Source organism: Spermophilus citellus (assembly GCF_964194105.1).
Source record: "Spermophilus citellus genome assembly, chromosome: 5".
NCBI lineage: Eukaryota > Metazoa > Chordata > Mammalia > Rodentia > Sciuridae > Spermophilus > Spermophilus citellus.
The window spans coordinates 121,544,221-121,564,373 of NC_138186.1; the positions used below are offsets into that span (position 1 = coordinate 121,544,221).

The window sequence follows — 20,153 nt, forward strand, 5'->3', positions numbered from 1 at the left end:
GTCAGGTTGCCCAAGTTTTGCCACAGTAGACAAAGAACTTTACCCTTTATACAATAAATTCTATCAGATGTAAAATATGAGAGTAAAAAAATAATATGTATCCTAAAACATTTAACTCATATTGGATGTAAAGAGAAATAAAATTTTCCAATGCCTTTAGCAAAAACTTTTATTCTTCCCATATACTCTAGAAGTGGATACACATTCCAAAGAATTGTGTAAATATATATAACAGGGCCTTGCATGAAACTATGAATCTCAATTTCTGTGCTTACCATAGGCCTTTAAAGCCAGTAACACTTTCATCCAACCTAAGTCTTGAGACACAAATGTCTTTCTTCATCCAGTTCCATCACAGTAAGAGAATCCAAAGAACCTGTGACTTTCAGTGAAGACCAGCCAACTCAAATACACTTATGATGAGCATCATGAACCCAATTATGTTTAACCATGTCCAATGATGTTATGTGATATTAAGGATGATGGTGGTGGCAGCAGTTATCAACTACTGCTTCCTGAACCTCTGTGCTAGGCATTTGTGTGTGTGTGTGTGTGTGTGTGTGTGTGTGTGTGTGTACCAGGGACTGAACTCAAGGGCGCTTAGCCACTGAACCATATCCAGTCTTTTTCACTTTTCATTTTGAGACAGGGTCTCATTAGGTTTCTTACAGCCTCACTAAGTGGCTGAGACTGGCTTTGAATCTGGTATCCTCCTTCCTCAGCCTCCCAAGCCACTGGGATTATAGGCATGCACCAACACACCTGTGTTGTGTTAGACATTTTATGTAGATCATCTTAAGAAAGTATACAAATGGCATTCCCACTTCCATGTATCAGATCAAATTACTGAGAATTAGAAAGTCTAAGTAATTTGCCCAAGATGCCATAGCTAATAAGCAGTGAAGTAGGGATTCTAATTCAGCCAGCTGTCTGACTCCAGTTCTTGTACTACAATAAACACGTTATTTATGTTGAGGCACATTTGGGATTATTGTGAGTTTTCATTGACTTGAGTTAGTTAACTATGGTAAAGAGCATTACAGTGACATTTTAATATGTTTCTGAATAGTTCCCCAACCTATACTCAAATAGTAAGACTGTTAATATTTATGATAGGATGGTTATGCTCCCTCATTAGCAGTTTAAAGATTCTGTTACTTAATGTTAATTATGTCTTATATGGCTTTTCCAAAAAAAGCCACAATTACAGACATTCTTCCTTTTGTCTATTTTTAAATTTAAACATTTCAATCACACTATTATCTCACACTCTTACACCATCGTCCTCCTTCTCTCAGGCCACTCCATCTCATACAAGTTATTATTCCACAGGGCTCCCTAAATAATAATGTCCTGAGATTATCATGAAAAGAAAAATGTCTATCCAATATTAAATCCCACATCTTAAAAATCTATGCAATTATAAAATGATTTGAAGTTTCCTCACCCCTGAAAAGCCACTTGTAGAATATCCTGCTTCAGTTCATACAGTAAACATTAATGCCTACTGTGTGCAGGAAAGCTTGAGCAGAGAAGGTCTCATTTCACTCTTTCTATAAAACTGTGATTTCTTTTGCATGTACCAAATGGTAACACATAACACTGACCTCTGTTCAAGTTCACATTATAAGGATATTATGGGAGGCATAAAACATTCAGTATCAGATTCTCTGCTATTAAAACTACTTAAGTATAGCATCAGTTCTTAAAGTTGCCTAATTTAAAAGCAGCTGAACCTTAGAAAATTATTGAGTCCATTAAAAACTACATTAAGGTACAGCACTATGCTTAAGTGTGGCTGTGGTTCAGGTTATGTCACTGCTTCATTACAACAGCCTTCCTCAAAAATTTCTTAAGAATTCACTCTAAGTTGAAAACTCTTGTAAATCTCAACAGCTAGCATATATTTGGCTTTAAGACTCAGCCCCAAATTTAAGCAAACTGAAAAACAAAAATTCAAGAGCAGTAGCACAGCACAGTGGATTGTCTGGGCCTAGAGTAGAGCTTGAGTCATTTATTTAATCAGCTGAGACCTCAGTTTCCTCATCTCCCCAATGAGGATAATAATAATTATGTTGCCTGTCTATTTCCCGTCTGCAAAATGGGGGATGACAGACTGGCTACTAGAATTTAATGATGGAGCTCTTTGGACAGTGTCAGGAACATTCTAAAAGTTATTATACATGTTTATTAAATAAACTGTTCAAAAAAGTTCAAGACTCTCCAAACTTTTAATTTCAGACTAGTTGAGCATATATAATTATTATTCTCAAGAAGATACCCTCTTCACAAACCACATATAGCACAAGGGGATTTGATCCTGTTGTTCAAAGTTATTATACAAAATATAGATAAATACACAAACAAAAAATATATAAATATAGTACACATATACATTTGTGTATGTATACACATACACTTCCATATATTTACATATAAAACTTGCACATATAAAAAATGATCCAAAGTCATGTCAACCATTCAACAATTTCTTAATACTGACAGCTTTCTTTCATAAACTTTTCAAGAAGATAATAATCCATTGCACCAAATGTTAATTGATAATAAGATATAATAATGAAAGTTGTATATGAAATTTAGAGTGGTTCATTTATCCTACCTGTACATTGTATGGATCTCCAAATGTAATCTTTTAATTTTACTTTGGATAAATAATAGATATTCTGAAGTGGGTTTGACTTAGATCAGGGATTTTTAAATGTAGTTATTAATATCTTGCTTTAGTTGCACTTCTATGAAGGTTAAGATAACATCACTACTCTCAGAAATAAACACTTATTCTACAAGAAATAAAACTTGACAACAATTAAATTGAATTCCAGAAAACAATTAAACTTTTGTTGGTTTCAAAGAATTCATAGTAAGCTCAGAAAAAAATTAAACAAAAGTTTTCTCAATAGAAACTAAAAATCCCATAATGAAAAGTTTACATATTTTGGCTTTGACCTCCCTTCCCGACAAAAGGACAGGGCTTAGATGGAGATAAATCTTTGGTTTGAATAATTATTCTTTTAACTTGATTTGCTCTCTCCTCTTAAACTATTTACTCTACCTTTAAAAATAGAATTATATTGTCAAACAAATTACTCAATTATAATAATTTTATGATATTAAACTATTGGAAAATGTATTAAGAAATTTTAAAATAATGAATATACAGACAATAAAATATACAAGCATGTATATAATTTCAATGACATAATCTTAGTGTTACTGCTCACTCTATTCCAAGAAGTTTTAGCAAGAAGCATTCTCTCCACAAATAGTACATTTTACTAGAAGTTACCTTAAGAGTTATTTCATCATGAATGAGAGCTCCTACAATAAAAGACCATCCTGACAGACATGTCAAGAAAGTCAAAGAAAATTCTCCTGAACTAAAATTTCCAAAAATACATCCCTTTTTCTGAAAATAAAACAAAAGGTAAAACCTTAAGTAATCATTTTTTTTGTTATTTACATATAATTGTAAATTTACATATAATAGCATTTTAAGAGACATTATAAAAATCAAGAGATGAGGAATTAAGGAACAAAATATTTGTTGTGTTCTATAAAGTCAAGTTCTTTTGCAATGCAACAGGAACATTTGCATTTAGTCACAAATGAATACTAATGACATATTCGGATCTGGCACTGCTCCATAGAAATCACACACAGTGCACAGATAGTTATATTACTCTAAAGTATTCAAAGAGCAAGAAGATTAGAATCAACAACAATTCTCTAAAGTTGAGTCATATCTAAATGACATGGTGGGTTGAGAATAATGGTGGAATTTAGGGTGGAAACAAAGTTGGCTAGTTAACATTTTCCATAATTTTTGCATCAGCAGCTCTTTGTTGATCACCTACTTTGGGCAAGAAGCTGCTTCTCTAAGTAAGCCTCTACTCTACAGTTCTATTACACAGTGTAGGAGTAAGCACCCTGCTTCTAGCAATAATCCTTTCCTGTTTAAAATAACACCCCAGTTTAGTTATGCATATTGTGTGTACTCATGTTCTCAATAAATACAATTTTGAATGAGTAAAAATTCAGTGAGTAAGAATGTTATTCATTCAAAAACATCTGTGTATGTGTGTAAAATGGTAAGGACAATAATGCAAGCCTGATCAAAACAATGAGCAACACCTCCTCACAAAGATGTGAAAGGGAGCAACTTTAAATACTAACATTCAAGCATGCAGTCTAGCTTAATCTAGAAACCATGGCCCAGTACTTGCTGTAATTGTCCATTAAACACTGGGCTTGTAATTTCTCATATAATCTGCTTAGGCATCTATTTGAAAATATTATTTTATATGAGTTCTGATGTTTTCATATATCTTAATAATTGAGAAAGGAGCATTTTTAAATACTGCAGCGTAACTTGGAAGAGACCAGAGTAGTTTTTCTTTTCACTGTCAGAGTGAAAAGGAGGTAGTTAAATGTAAGCAATTGTTTCCTTTCCATCATTATGTGTCTCCTAGCATCTCCTTCTATCATATCACAATTCACTGGTGAATAACTTTTTATTCTTTAAGAAGCCTGCTCTGGTGTTCACTTTGAAAAATGACCATTTGTAAACAAATACAGGAAGAAAGGTAAGTAGAATTGTTTTCATTTCTTTTTAAAAAGAATTTCACTAGAAGGAAACACATTAGGTAAATTTTAAATATCTGTTGCAACACAATTGATAGCAATAAAAACATTATTAAATAGTCATATTCAACATCCAAATCTGTGATCCTCTTTTATTGTCTTTTCTTCAACTTTTCCATGAAAAGAAGACAAATATATTTGAACTGAATTATATGTTAAAATTATTTGTATAAAGCTCTGAAATATGTAGAAATCCCTGAGCAAAATCTTTCAGAAACGCCCACTTTTAATTACTTCTATCAAATTGGTTTAGAAAGGAACTCTGTCACAGAAAGGATGCCCACCCACTTCTGCTCCCGCCCAACCCGACCCTGCATGCTATTTATCAGACTAAGTTTACATAAATCAGAGGGGAGTACAGTGCAATTAAATGTATCCACGAAGTAATATGATATAAAGCACTTTGCAAATATTAAATCTCCCCTTAAGGGATCAATGTTTTCCATGAAGAAACTGTTCATAGGAGAGGAGAAAGAATGAGAGAGAGACCCACCCGCTGAGGACTGGGGAAACCATGGATCCCAGGATCCCAGTTGCAGCTCCCTTGGGTGGGTCTCCTAAAGCACTCAGGGAGGGATGCCTGAGAGCCCACCAAGCTGAATTGACCTGGGAGTTGCGGTAGAGGTTTGCTGGTTGTGTTCCTGGAACCTCCAGGTAAAGGTATCCACACCAGGCCAGGCGCTCTTACCCTGCTTCCCTGAAACAAGGTGATCTACCAAGTCTCAGGGGCAGGGCAGGAGTCACAGTGCTCCAGTCAGTAGCCAAAGTGATCTCCTGAACCTCTTATCAATAGCAATATGACCACCCCCTCAACTGCATCCATCTCCGGAGTGTGTGCGTGCCTGTTGAGGGTGGGTGGGAAGGGCTGAGTGAATTGGGGCTGTGAGGTGGCGGGGACTGGTGGTGTGGGGCCAGCTCTAAAGAGAGGGCAACCCTCCCACACCTTAACTGAGCCTTTGCCTTTCCCCGCTTGCCCTCCGGTCGGGCTTCACACCTCTCACTCCCCTAAAGCTGCTCTAAAACTCCAAGCGACAGTGCAAAGCCACCCCCTGAAGTGACCGAGCATGAGCCCCCAAACTCTGCCAGAGCGCGGTGAAGAGAGTGAACGCTTGTTCACTCTCTAGGACGGCGCTGGGGGTAGCGCTCTGGAAAAGAGATTCAGACTGACAGTATAAATTCACCCGGGGAATCGCCCCCGCTATTTTTCATCTCCCACTAGTTTAACCCCGAGCCCCAGCAAACGACTCAAAAGTCTTCCCGGAGTAGCGCCCCGGAAAACCGCACCCCACAAAGTGCTTTTGGCTGGTACACACGAATGCTTCCTTTTGGAGATTTTCTCCCCTTGTCATTTCCCCCCAATCTACGAGGTCTCACTCAGCCCAGTGTGCTCGAGCCCCTCCCCCGCGCGAGGCGGGCAGTGCGCCCTGCTCACCATCGTCCCCGGCGGCGGTGGCGGCGGCGCGGGCGGGAGCCCAGGGAGCGGTGGCCGGCGGCCGGTCACGCCGGGCCACGGGGCCGTATCTGCGGTCCCAGAGGGCGGCAATTGGTCCAGGAGTTTCAGATGCTCTGGCTTGGGCTCAGCTGAGAGCGAGTCGGCGTGAATGGGAGCAGGCAAGCAGAGCTGTGCGTGCGCGCGTGTAAGAGGCGGGCGGGCTCCCACACACTGGCGGCGGCGGCCGCGGTGAGGTCCTGGGCGGGGAGCCGGGAGGGGGAGGAGGCGGGCAAGAAGTAGTGGAGTTTAGGGCGCGTTTCCTGCACTTCCCCGAGAGACTGGAGCCAGGTGCGGCAGGGCGCGCTCCCGCGGCGCGGGCACTGCACGGGTTGCCGCCGTAGCCCGAGTCCGCGCAGTGTCTGGGACCGCAGACGTTCTGCGGGAGGAGGTGCGCATCCTCCTCTTCCCGCGAGGGCACCGGCGCAGCCCCGGACCCCGCAAGCGGAGGGTGAGAGCCTCGGACGTTTTCGGTGACACCTTCAAGCTGCTCGTTCCCTCAGGATGCACCCAAAAGAGCAACAGTCAGTGTGGTTAGGATCTTCCCTTCCTGCGTCCTCCAACCGCCAGTGCCAAGCTGTGAGGGAGCTCTGCTCCCCGCGGCTTGCGCTGTCACGGCCGCCGCCCGGCCCCCAGCGCGCTGGAGCCGGCAGCTGCCTCCCGGAGACGTGCCCAGCTGTGTGCGCGTGTGTGTGTCTAAGCGAATCTCTTCCCCTCCATCACTCGGGCGCGCAGGAGGGACCAGGTCCCTGGCGACCAGCTGCAGAGTGGCTGCCAGTCCACACCCTCCCGGCTCTCTTCCCACCCACCCCGCCCCTACTCCTCCTCGCCCTCCCCACTTTCCAGTGCTCCTCCTCCAGCTGCCGTTCCGGAGCTCCCAAAGGCGGCGGAGAAACCGCATGGAAAGGGAGGAGGAGAAGGGTGGGGAAAGAAGCGCAGGTGTCTTTCGCGGAAAGATGGGCGCACGCACTGGAGCGGCTGGCTGCAGGGGAAGGGCAGGGCCTCAGGCGAAGAAGGGGCGGGAGGGGGAGAGGAGGATTTACCCAGACGTGGAGGTCCTGCTACTGAGCCACCAGGAGTCCCACCCAGGCGCCAGAACCGCTGGCGAGTAGTGCAGTGGGGTTGTCAGGTGGGAGCGCAGGGCTCCTGAGCGGACTGAGGTCTCAGCCTGGGGAACCTGTGGAGGTGACCAGTAATGGTAGAGCTCCGGGACTTAGAGGTCGAAGGGACCTATTCTCTGAGATGCTGGGACATGTCTTTCTGGTATAAAGGGGGTGAGGTGGACACATTCAGACCTTGGGGCACACAGGTGTTCTGGGAGCTCCGGTTTATCTGGCTGAAGAACTAGTGGCTGTGAAGGATCGGGCCGCGTCAGCAGCGGTGTTTTGGGCTGCTGTATGCATCCGGAGTCACAGGGGGCGATCACCATCACCGCTTAGCTGGTAAAAGGAACTCAGGGTTCAGCCTTCTTCCAAGTCCCAAAGTTCCAACGCCCAGAGGCACACTTATCTTCCCAATTTAGTCTTTCTATCCTATACCTTGTCCCCAGGAAAACAACAGTCCAGGGAACTGATTCGACGTTCTATTTACTGTGGTCCTTGCCTGAATGAAAGGATCCCATATAATCGCAGGAAACGTGTTATTGCTTCTCTCTCAACTCGTCTTCTTCCTCGAAATATATCCATATCCGGTCAAATAACCTGCAAAACTATCACTGTCATTAATAAACCCTTTCCCTCTGAAGTTTTCCTGAAAAACACCTCCCCGTTTTTACTTTTCTTCTTTCTGTAGAGGCATTAAGTCTCTTACTTCATTTCATACTACAAATGCAGCGCACAGAAAAGTCCTTTAAGCAAGAAATCACAGTGTTACTACTCAGGAGGGCTTGTCTGTTTTCAAACGACAATCATAGAATGCAAAGTTGAGTCAATCTGAGGTCAGTGGAGAATATTGGTCCATTTAATTAGAAGTCTGTTAGAATGATCACCAGCAACAACACTAGAAAGAATTGCTGTGCTTTCCCCAGTATCCATTCCTTTTTATTATGGTAATTTCACTCTGTTAATTTAGTCAATCTGAAAATGAAAGGTCAGATACAATTCACAAGGCACAATATTTCTAGATTCTCCTTCAAAATCCAGCCTCACCTCCTTCCACAGGCCCATTTTCATCACTTCCAAAGGTCATGAGCTCAGATCTCAAACTGCATTTTTAAATGCAGTTTCTAGCCTGAAGGATGAAGCCCCTCTAATTCTAGAAGAAGATAACTGAAATCTAAGTAAACATATTTACCAACTTCTCAAGACAAAATCATAAGCTCAGCAGCAACAACAAAATGTATATTGTGTAGTGTATTGAGCTGAGGAAAGATGGCTGTTTGCCAGATATGTGATCCATTAACCTCTTTAGCTCATTGTTGGCAACAATAGCATACAATCACATTCTTATGTTTGAGAGACAAGGGATTTTTTTTCCCAACTCAAAATCACAATGCCACATTATAGTCTAAAAGAAACCTCAAACAATAAAAGTAATAAGAAAGAAAGAAACATGATTTACTTTTTTTTTTCCCTGAACAAATGTTTCTGTTCTGTTTTTAACTGAGGGGAAAAAAATTGCTGATAAGCAATAAAGTCCCCAAAGGCATGACAATAGATTTTGAAGAATGCCTCACTCCATCTATCAGTCCTTTCAATTAGTTAACTTTATTTAAAATGTTGATTTGTATTATCTTTTTATTGGTATTCATTGTTTATTTTGAACCAGGAAGGTGGCTAAGGAGGAGTATGGATGAGGTGAATCTGTTTTTTATCATTCTGTCTCACATCAGGCTGGTGCCTCTATAGCAGCTGAGGAACAGTTAGCAGCCTGTGCTTTCTCAGGGACCCCAACTTCTTCTCAGAGAATCCTTACCTCTGTAGCTGATGATATGTGATATTGTCCCACTGATTTCACCTCCATGTGCAGAATCATGCCTGCAGCTGGAAACACATCAGTCCAGAGAGGTATATTTCTGGCAATGTGACCAGACTTCTAGGTCACACATATGATTCCTGAGCTTCCAACAAACCAGGTCCCTTTTGCCCCCACAAAATTAGCATAAAGTGTAATGGTGAAAAATAGAAAGAAAGAAAGAAAAAACTTTAATCAATATGGTCTTATCGGAAGGCAAAGTGAGATCCAGCATCTCAGCTCTGTTTTCAGGGTGCTGCCAGGAGCTATAGGTTTACAGAGAGGAAGAAGAATTGGAGCAGGGGGTGAGAATTACACATAATTAAGTAGTTTTGGTCAAACTGTGGACTGGTGAATCATGAGCTTAGTCCTGATTCTAAAGGGTAGCTCAAGAGAAGTCTATCACTTGAGAGGCCATTTTCCACCTGTTGCTCAGGATGTTTATCCATCAGACCTATGCTCCTGAAAGTAGGCAATGACTGGAGATTTCTAGGCACCATCCAGATAGCTAAAATAGGATGCTGCAAATCTTGCCTCAGTCTTCGAGGAAGACAAAATAGGTTAAGTAAATTTAGGGCTAATAAACCGTGTATCACCAATTTTTAGATGGACACTTTTTTTTTTTTTCAAAAGATGAATGAAAGAAACCTCTGCCTCCATGGAGTGAGGTCAGTAATCATTGGGTTTGTCAGGTATAGAGCTGGTGGATCAGGAACCCTTTCCTTAAAAGTAAATGAGCCCCTGTACCCACATTTATGTACTCCAGCACTGTAATTCAGAATCCATTGCTTCAAAAAATGTGAGTTTTGTATTGTATTGTGCTTTGTTTAGTCATGGGAGACATTAAAGTGTAAGGCCACGTGTGCTTCTCAGCTTTTCATCACTGACCAAGATACCTGAGAAGAATAGCTAAGAGGAGGAAAAGTTTATTTTGGCTTACAGTTTCAGAGGTTCAGTCTTTGGTGTGATGACATTATTACTCTGGGTCCAAGTTGAGGCAGAACATTATATCTGAAGGGCATGTCGAGGAGCACTGTTCCTCTTATGGCAGCCAGGAAGCAGAGACAGAAAGGGGAAGGGGTTGTGAGGAAGATGAACCCTTCCAGGGAAGGCCTCCAATGGTCCATCTCCAGCTGCAACCCATCTGCCTGCCAACCAGCCAGTCTTCTTAAACTAGAATGGACTGACTAGGTTACAATGTCATAATCTAAAAATTTTACCTCTAAAATTTCAATATTGACATAGGAGCTTTGAGGAGACACTTCATATCCAACCCATAACATTATGCTTAATTGTAAGGGAAACATTTCTCATGAAAGGGATGCATCTTCAGGTAGGACATTAGAAACTATGAGGGTGCTGAAATAGGATTTCACCTTTCTCTAGGTATTGACCACTGCTGACCAATAGAAGTGTAGTGCAAGGAACAAATGGGAACCACATATATAAGTTTTAAATATTTTTATAACTCATTAAAATACTAATAACAAACAGGTGAAATTAATTTAATAATATGTTGTATATAACTAATATATTCAGAATATTATTATGTCAAAATATGATCAACATTAAAATTATTAAGATATTTTACATGTTTTTCAAAATTTGATAGAATGTCTTCCTAAGATGTCCATGTCTTAATCCCTGGAACTTGTAAATGTATTGCTCTATATTATAAAAGGGATTTTGCAGATGTAATTAAAGTTACAGATCTTATAATTTAATCATATGCATTCATTTTTAATAGTCAAATAGTAATTTTTGTATTATTCAATTTACCCAGTTAAAATTAAAATTTACATATCTTGATTAGTGAAAAGCTGCTGTTTTTTGTCTGAGCAAAATAACTAGAGTGACACACATTGGAAATACTTTGTATTTAATGTATTATAAAAAGTGATACATTTCAAGAATTGCTTTGATTTTTTGATATTTAGGCGCCAGCATGTGAAGAATACATGATGACTTTTAAGCATATAATTTAAAAAATTTATTATGATTTCCTGTATTCCTAACATAAAATTTCAGTCCCTTTGGAGCATAAGTAGCTTGAAGTAAGCCTGTAACATACCTAAGGAACAGTGTCCTGATCGTGCATGCAAATTACTTCTCATCCATGTGAACATCTTTTTACATGAACTTCCAAGCCTCCCACCTCCAGAAGTCACTATTCAGGGGCTTATCATGGTCCACAGAGAAGGAAATAAAATGGTACCAGAACTTATTAACAAAAGTTAATGATTCATATATATGTTATATAGTTATGCAATACATAAACTGTATACATATATGATCATTTCTCTCACTGATCCCACAAACCAAATGCTCTAATATGCCATCTTTAAATAACATTTGAGGCAGTAGAATTAATATGAAGGAATCACAATGAATTCTATGTAACACAAATAACAATAAAGACCACTCGGGGGATTCAATGAACTATGTCCTGCTACTTGCCCCCCAAAATATACAGAAAAGGTAATGGTGAAAAACATGGAAAGGGACTTTTATCAATGTAGCTGTACCAAGAAGACAAAGGGACTCATGTTCTTAGTCCTGTCTTTAAGGGGTTGACGATGACTTTGTGGTATTATAAAAAGGAAATGAGGTAAGGTTGGGGCTTTGCATAGCTCTAGGCTTTGTAGAGCTGCCAAACAGTTGATCTTGATCAGGTGTGTCTGGTCCTGCATTACCTCAGGATTGGTAAGGTCAGGACTTATCTGCTGTAAAAAACATTGCTGTTGCCTGGGGAGTAGTTTCAACTCATCATGAGATGTTTATAGATCATACTTGTGTTTCCTATAATTCAAGGTGACTCGGAGCAAAGAAGTCAGATGCAAAATGGAAGCAGAAAAGCAGGCAAAAGCTAAGAATCTAAATCCTTGCTACAATAGTAAGAAGTTAGCATATTAAGAGTATAGGTCTTCATTGGCCACTGCATGGAGATGACCACCAGTGTATGTTTTTCACTGGTAACATGAAAAGGGTGGACACTGAACACTACCTCTGGGATGATGTTCATCATCCTTGTAAGTTTCTCCATTGTATAGTACCATCCATCTTTCCTGACCTGTTTCAAAGTCTATAAATGCTACCTGAACAATTTCATCATTTTTGTCAACTTCCTTCCTTTCAGGTAAAAGTTTTTCTAGCAATGAGACCACCAAGACAGAGAAAGCCATCCTCAGGAAAGTTTAACCTAAATTAGGTGATTAGATGACTTTTTTTTAATGTGTCTACAATAAATGGACAAACTTTCATTTAGTTCATACCTAAAAAGCTAACCTGGAGGATGAGAGATGATAACCAAGATTCAGATATACAGAATATATATCAGTTTTGACATCCATTCAATCACTCAACTATTTATATGTCTACATATATGAAAAGATCTTCTCATTCAGAACAGTGTGGTACTTCTAATCTAAAGCAATAATATCTTCTGGTTTCAGTCACCATTCTTTTTTTTTTTTTTTTTTTTTTTTAGTGAGAGAGGGGAAAGAGAGAGAGAGAGAGAGAGAGAGAGAGAGAGAGAGAGAGAGAGAATTTTTAATATTTATTTTTTAGTTCTCAGCGGACACAACACCTTTGTTGGTATGTGGTGCTGAGGATCGAACCCGGGTCGCACGCATGCCAGGCGAGCGCGCTACCGCTTGAGCCACATCCCCAGCCCTAGTCACCATTCTTGATCGCTTTTACCATGGATCTTCTTTTATCATGGTTATCTTCTGGTCATCTTTCACTTCTTTGTCCATACAAACTGGTAGATCCTTCTTGATCTATCTTATATTGCAACCTTTTTGTTGTTGTTGTTGTTGGTGGGGATACTGGGGCCTTTAACAGAGGGCCTTATTCCAATTGCAGGCTTAACGTCTGTTTTTAGGACTGATCTATTCCCTATACACACAGAATTAATTTGCTGAATCATTCCAGGTCTCAGCTGAGAAATTCTTGGTTGTGTTCCAGCACCTCAGTAATTGGGAACTCATTTTACATCTCCCTTTTTCAAACCTCAGCCTTCATGTTTGTCACAAGTCACATCCTTTTATGGAGCTAGTTTTCTTGTTGTAACATTATATAAATCTTTGGAGGTTACGATGAACTAGTTCACAAAATTTTTGTCTTTCCTTTCTCTCTTTATCCTTCATCCTCCAAAAAAATAAGCCCAGAGATGTCCATGGGAGAGCCAAAACCACCACTTGCTCCACCATCTTTATCTGTTTTCCTCTTTCGTCACCTAATTTCTTTTTTTTTCTTTTTTCTTTTGCATTAGAGAACACTTTATAAGTATGAGGAATATGGTTAAAGTTCTGTCCTATATTTCTTGTCAGGGTGGTACTTCAATACCAGTTTTCTTTTTTTTTATTGGTTGTTCAAAACATTACAAAGCTCTTGACATATCATATTTCATACATTAGATTCAAGTTGGTTATGAACTTCCAATTTTACCCCAAATACAGATTGCAGAATCACATCGGTTACACATCCACATTTTTACATAATGCCCTATTAGTAACTGTTGTATTCTGCTACCTTTCCTATCCTCTACTATCCCCCTTCCCCTCCCCTCCCCTCCCATCATCTCTCTCTTCCCCATCTACTGTAATTCATTTCTCTCCTTGTTTATTTTCCCGTTCCCCTCACAACCTCTTATGTGTAATTTTGTATAACAATGAGGGTCTCCCTCCATTACCATGTAATTTCCCTTTTCTCTCCCTTTCCCTCCCACCTAATGTATCTGTTTAATGTTGATCTTTTCTTCCTGCTCTTCCTCCCTGCTCTGTTCTTAGTTGTTCTCATTATATCAAAGAAGACATTTGGTATTTGTTTTTTAGGGATTGGCTAGCTTCACTAAGCATAATCTGCTCTAGTGCCATCCATTTCCCTGCAAATTCCATGATTTTGTCATTTTTTAGTGCTGCGTATACTCCATGGTGTATAGATGCCACATTTTTTTTTATCCATTCATCTATTGAAGGGCATCTGGGTTGGTTCCACAGTCTAGCAATTGTGAATTGTGCTGCTATGAACATCGATGTGGCAGTATCCCTGTAGTACGCTCTTTTAAGGTCTTCAGGGAATAGTCCAAGAAGGGCAATAGCTGGGTCGAATGGTGGTTCCATTCCCAGCTTTCCCAGGAATCTCCATACTGCTTTCCAAATTGGCTGCACCAGTTTGCAGTCCCACCAGCAATGTCCAAGAGTACCCTTTTCCCCACATCCTCACCAGCACTTGTTGTTGTTTGACTTCATAATGGCTGCCAATCTTACTGGAGTGAGATGGTATCTTAGGGTGGTTTTGATTTGCATTTCTCTGACTGCTAGAAATGGTGAGCATTTTTTCATGTACTTGTTGATTGATTGTATGTCCTCCTCTGAGAAGTGTCTGTTCAGGTCTTTGGCCCATTTGTTGATTGGGTTATTTGTTTTCTTATTGTTTAATTTTTTGAGTTCTTTGTATACTCTGGATATTAGGGCTCTATCTGAAGTGTGAGGAGTAAAAATTTGTTCCCATGATGTAGGCTCCCTATTTACCTCTCTTATTGTTTCTCTTGCTGAGAAAAAACTTTTCAGTTTAAGTAAGTCCCATTTGTTGATTCTTGTTATTAACTCTTGTGCTATGGGTGTCCTATTAAGGAATTTGGAGTCTGACCCCACAATATGTAGATCGGAGCCAACTTTTTCTTCTATCAGATGCAGAGTCTCTGATTTGATATCTAGCTCCTTGATCCACTTTGAGTTAACTTTTGTGCATGGTGAGAGGAGGGGATTCAGTTTCATTTTGTTGCATATGGATTTCCAGTTTTCCCAACACCATTTGTTGAAGATGCTATCCTTCCTCCATTGCATGCTTTTAGCTCCTTTATCAAATATAAGATAGTTGTAGCTTTGTGAATTAGTCTCTGTGTCCTCTATTCTGTACCATTGGTCCACCCGCCTGTTTTGGTACCAGTACCATGCTGTTTTTGTTACTATTGCTCTGTAATATTGTTTGAAATCTGGTATCGCTATACCGCCTGATTCACGCTTCCTGCTTAGAATTGCTTTTGCTATTCTGGGTCTTTTATTTTTCCATATGAATTCCATGATTGCTTTATCTATTTCTACAAGAAATGCTGTTGGGATTTTGATTGGCATTGCATTAAACCTATAGAGAACTTTTGGTAATATCGCCATTTTGATGATGTTAGTTCTGCCTATCCATGAACAGTGTATATTTTTCCATCTTCTCAATACCAGTTTTCTATAAGCCATTTTAAACTCCTGGTTGGATTGGGTTTGACTCCAAAGCATTCTATTAAAGTAGTTTCTTTCACCACTTTTGATAGCTGGTGAGTGATGGCTGGTTGCACTGAGCAGGAAGCCTTAGGCAGCCACACATCCTGCCTTTCATTGAGTGTTCTGGAGAGTTCCTTCATATAAATTTTTAATAGCAGAGGAGAAGCTCAGACTAGAAATAGAAGAGATGTGAGAGATGCACGACTCTGTCACATGAGAAGTCAGAGTTCAAAGCATATGCCCTTGCTGGTTTAAAGATGGAGGTGACAATATGACAAAGAATGCAGGTTGCCTTAGGATCCCAAAGGCCTCTGGATGATGGTCAGTCACGAAAGGAGATCATTACCCTATAACGTGAAGAAACTGAATTTGACCAATGACCTGCATGAGAATGGATATAGATTCATCTTTAGAGCCCCTACTAAAGAATGAAGTGACAGACACCTTGATTTTCGTTTTATGAAACTCTAAGCAGAGGATTCAACTCAAGTACATGTTACTGGGAATTCTTTAGCTTACAGAATTATGAGATAATAAATGAGTGCTTTAAAGCCACTAAATTTATGGTAATTTTTTTAGCAGCAATGGAAAACTCATAGACATACCAGGTCTTGAAATTTGGCATGTATTTTACGTGAACAACATATTTTGGTTTGCATTAGCCCCTTTCAAGTACTCAATAGACACATGTGGGTAATGGCTATAGCATTGGATGATACACATCCAGATCCAAAAGAGTCTATATATTCATAAAGTGACATTTTTTTTTGGTTGAATACAATGTCACCATGTAGAGAGAGAAGAGGAACAAGGAAGCTTTTTCCTTGTTCCCTACCCTACCCCATGTGAATAGAGTACTATTGCTCACACAGAAAACAAGCTAAGTTTTACATGCCAGATTTTTTCAATTCATTTCTAACACTTTTGCTTCAGTTGTGAAGAGAAGAATTGTCACTATCTCTTAAGATGGAGACTTAGTCATTTAGTTCCAGCATTATGAGGTGGGAATGGAAGGCAAGAATAACCATGAAAGATCTCTACAAGGACTAGGCCCTTAAGTCGGTATTCTGGAAGGCTATTACTCCTCACCAGAGAGTTTTCCTTTCAATATCAACCTCCTGAGGTCTATATCTTATTTTTATTAAGAAAAGAGCTTCATGTTTTTACAATTCTAATCATTCCACTTTTATTCTTCAAGAGCAGGAACCAGCCATTGTTATCTGGGACCATATTAGGAAGGCTTTTGCCTGGCCGCTATAAAATTGGGTAGGGCTTAAAGAAAAAACACATGAAACCTAGAACAGAAGGGAGCAGAGGGAAGACTTTCCAGGCTATAAGAAAGAGAGAGGTTAACTCTGTAAAGACAAGAAAGTGAATTTGGGGTTGATTTGACTGATGAACATTTCCTTTTTAAAATTGAATTTTAACTGGCACAGAGCAGCACAAAAATTGTGCATACTGATGGGAGAACAGAGTGTTTTGAGATGCTTATATATATTGCATTATATTTAAATCAGGTTAATCATGTCTATCTTCTTAAATGTTTATCATTACTTTATGGTGAGAACTTAGAAAATTATTGTTTCAAGCTTGTGAAACATACAGGTTCCTTTTGACTTTAGCACAGAGCATCTATAAGAGCAGCTACAGTTGGTGTTGGAGATGGAAAGGTTAGTAAACTCTAGAGCCTGACTGTTCAGTACAGGGTCATCCCCTAACCACATGAAGCTCTGAGACAATACGAATGTAGTCAGACTGAGATTCGATGTAGGTATAAAACAATGGAATTTCAAAGATGAAGTAAAAAATATCCAAGACAATATTTAATTAGTAATTTTATATTGTGTTAAAATGATAATTATTTAGGATTGGTCTAATATATATATATATGTATATATATATATATATATATATAATAAAATAGTTGAATATATTAAATTATTTCACCTCAGAAATATTTTTAATTATGGCTATTAGAATTTAAATTACATAGGTAGCTTGTATTATATTTCTTTTTTCATTGTAATTATTCATATATGAAGTAGAATGCGTTTTGATGCATCATATATAAATGGAATATAACTTCTCACTCTTCCAATTGTACATGATATAGAATTACACAGATTACACTGGTCATAAATGCACATAGGGTAATAATGTCCAATTCATTCTACTATCTTTCCTATCCTCATACCTGCTCCCCTACCTTCACTCCCCTTTATCTAGTCCAAGGTACCTCTATTTTTCCCTAGACTACCACTCTTTATTGTGAATTAGCATTTGCATATCAGAGAAAACAGCCTTTGGTTCTTTGTGATTTGCTTATTTCACTTAGCATGATATTCTCCAGCTCTATCCATTTATCAGCAAATGCCATAATTTCATTTTTTAAAGCTGAGTAATATTCCATTGTGTATATACCACATTTTCTTTATTCATTCATCTGTTGAAGGACATATAGATTGGTTCCATAATTTAGCTATTGTGATTTGAGCTGCTATAAATATTGATGTGGCTGTGTCACTATAGTATGCTGATTTTAAGTTCTTCAGGTATAAACCAAGGAGTGGGATAACTGAGTCAAATTGTGGTTCCATTCCAAATTTTCTGACATGTCTTCATACTGCTTTCCAGAGTGGTTGCACCAATTAGCAGTCCCCCCCAATAGTACCCGCCCATCCTTACCAGCACTTATTGTTATTGTATTCTTGATAATTGTCATTCTGACCAAAGTGAGATGGTATCTCAGTGAGTAGTTTTAATTTGCATTTCCTTAATTGCTAGTGATGATGAACATATTTTCATATATTTGTTGATTGATTGTATTTCTTCTTCTGTGCAGTGTCTGTTCAGTTCCTTAGCCCATTTATTGATTGGCATAATTGTTTTCCTGGTATTAAGTTTTTTGAGTTCCTTATATATCCTAGAAATGAATGCTGTATCTGAGGTGCAAGTGGTAAAGATTTTCTCCCATTCTGTAGGCTCTCTCATCAGGTTATTGATTATTTCCTTTGCTGAGAAAAAGCTTTTAATTCATCCCATTTATTGATTCTTGATTTTACTTCTTGCGCTTTAGGATCTTGTTAAGAAAGTTAGTTCTTAAGCCGAAACGATGGAGATTTGGGCCGATTTTTCTTCTATTAGGCACAGGATCCCTGTTCTAGGGCCTAAGTTCTTGATCTACTTTGAGTTGATTTGGGGACACAGTGAGATATGGGGATTTAATTTCATATTGTTTCATATGTATTTCCAGTTTTCCCAGCACCATTTGTTGAAAATATCTTTTCTTCAATGAAGATTTTTGGTACCTTTGTTTAGTATGAGATTACTGTATTTATGTGGGTTTGTCTCTATGTCTTCTATTCTGTACCACTGGTATTCATGTCTCTTTTGATGCCAATACTATGCTGTTTTTATTACTATAGATTGGTAGTACAGTTTAAGGTCTGGTATTATGGTGCTTCCTGCTCCACTTTTCTTGCTAAGGATTGCTTTGGCTATTCTGGGTCTTTTAGTTTTCCAAATAAATTTCATGATGGCTTTTTCTATTTCTATGTAGAATGTCACTGGGATTTTAATAGGAATCACATTAACTCTGTATAATGTTTGTGGTAGTATGGCCATTTTGAAATGTTAATTCTGTCTATACAGGAGCATGGGAGATCTTTCCATCTTCTAAGGTCTTCTTCATTTTCTTTCTTTAGAGTTATATAGTTTTCATTGTAGAGATCTTTTACCTCTTTTGTTAGATTGATTCTCAAATATTTTATATTTTTTGAGGGGGCTATTGTGAATAGGGTAGTTTTCCTAATTTCTCTTTCAGTGGATTCATCCCTCGTGTATAGGAATGCATTTGATTTATGGGTATTAATTTTATATTCTGCTACTTTCTTGAATTTATTTATTAGCTTTAGAAGTTTTCTGGTAGAATTTTTTGGGTCTTCTAAATGCAGAATCATGTCATCAGGATGTAGTGATGGTCTGAGTTCTCCTTTTCTTATTCACATCCCTTTAGTTTCTTTCTTCTAATTATTCTGGCCAGAGTCCAAGGATGATGTTGAACACAAGGGGTGAAAGAGAGCATCTTTTTCTTGTTCCAGTTCTTACAGGGAATGCTTTCAGTTTTTCTCCATTTAAAATGATGTGCCTTGGATTTAGCATATATAGCTTTTACAATGTTGAGGCATGTTCCTACTATCCCTAGTTTTCCTAGTGTTTTAAACATGAATGGATACTTTATTTTCTCAAATGCTTTTTCTGCATCTATTGAGATAATAATGTGATTCTTGTCTCTAAGTCTCTTTATGCGATGAGTTGCGTTTATTGATTTCTGTATGTTGAATCAACTTTGCATCCCTGGGATGAACCTCACTTGATCATGGTGCACTGTGTTTTCAATATTTTTTATGCAATTTGCCAGAATTTTATTGAGAATTTTTGCATCTATGTTCATCAGGAATATTGGTCTTAAGTTTTCTTTCCTTGATGTGTCTTTGTTTGGTTTGGATATCAGGGTGATACGAGTCTCATAGAATGAATTTGGAAGGGTTCTCTTCTTTTCTATTTCATGGAATAATCTGAGATGCATTGGTGTCAATTCTTCTTTGAAAGTCTTGTAGAACTCGGATGAGAATCTTTCTGGTCCTGGGATTTTCTTGGTTGCTGGGCTTTTGATGGCATCGTCAATTTCATTGCTTGAAATTGTTCTGTTTAAATTTTCTATGTCCTCCTGATTTAATTTGTGGAGGTCACATGTGTCTAGAAATTTGTTG

The 20,153-nt window shown here is 38.8% G+C and overlaps 1 protein-coding gene and 1 long non-coding RNA gene across 3 annotated transcripts in view; one reads left to right on the forward strand and one right to left on the reverse strand.

Moving 5' to 3' along the window:
- HS3ST5 (heparan sulfate-glucosamine 3-sulfotransferase 5) overlaps window positions 1–6,216 on the reverse strand; it is a 263,151-nt gene extending 256,935 nt beyond the window's left edge. Inside the window, exon 1 of the mRNA XM_081294508.1 lies at window positions 6,095–6,216. The gene's annotated coding sequence lies outside the window, so the exon portion shown is untranslated. The remainder of the gene's footprint in view (window positions 1–6,094) is intronic.
- The window catches only part of LOC308649128, an 86,200-nt gene continuing 72,182 nt past the window's right edge, over window positions 6,136–20,153 (forward strand). The window contains exon 1 of one of the 2 annotated variants that reach the window (XR_014022008.1): window positions 6,136–6,273. This is a non-coding gene — a long non-coding RNA (uncharacterized lncRNA). Of the gene's footprint in view, window positions 6,286–20,153 lie in introns of both variants that reach the window. The other variant, XR_014022009.1, reaches the window with a different exon arrangement.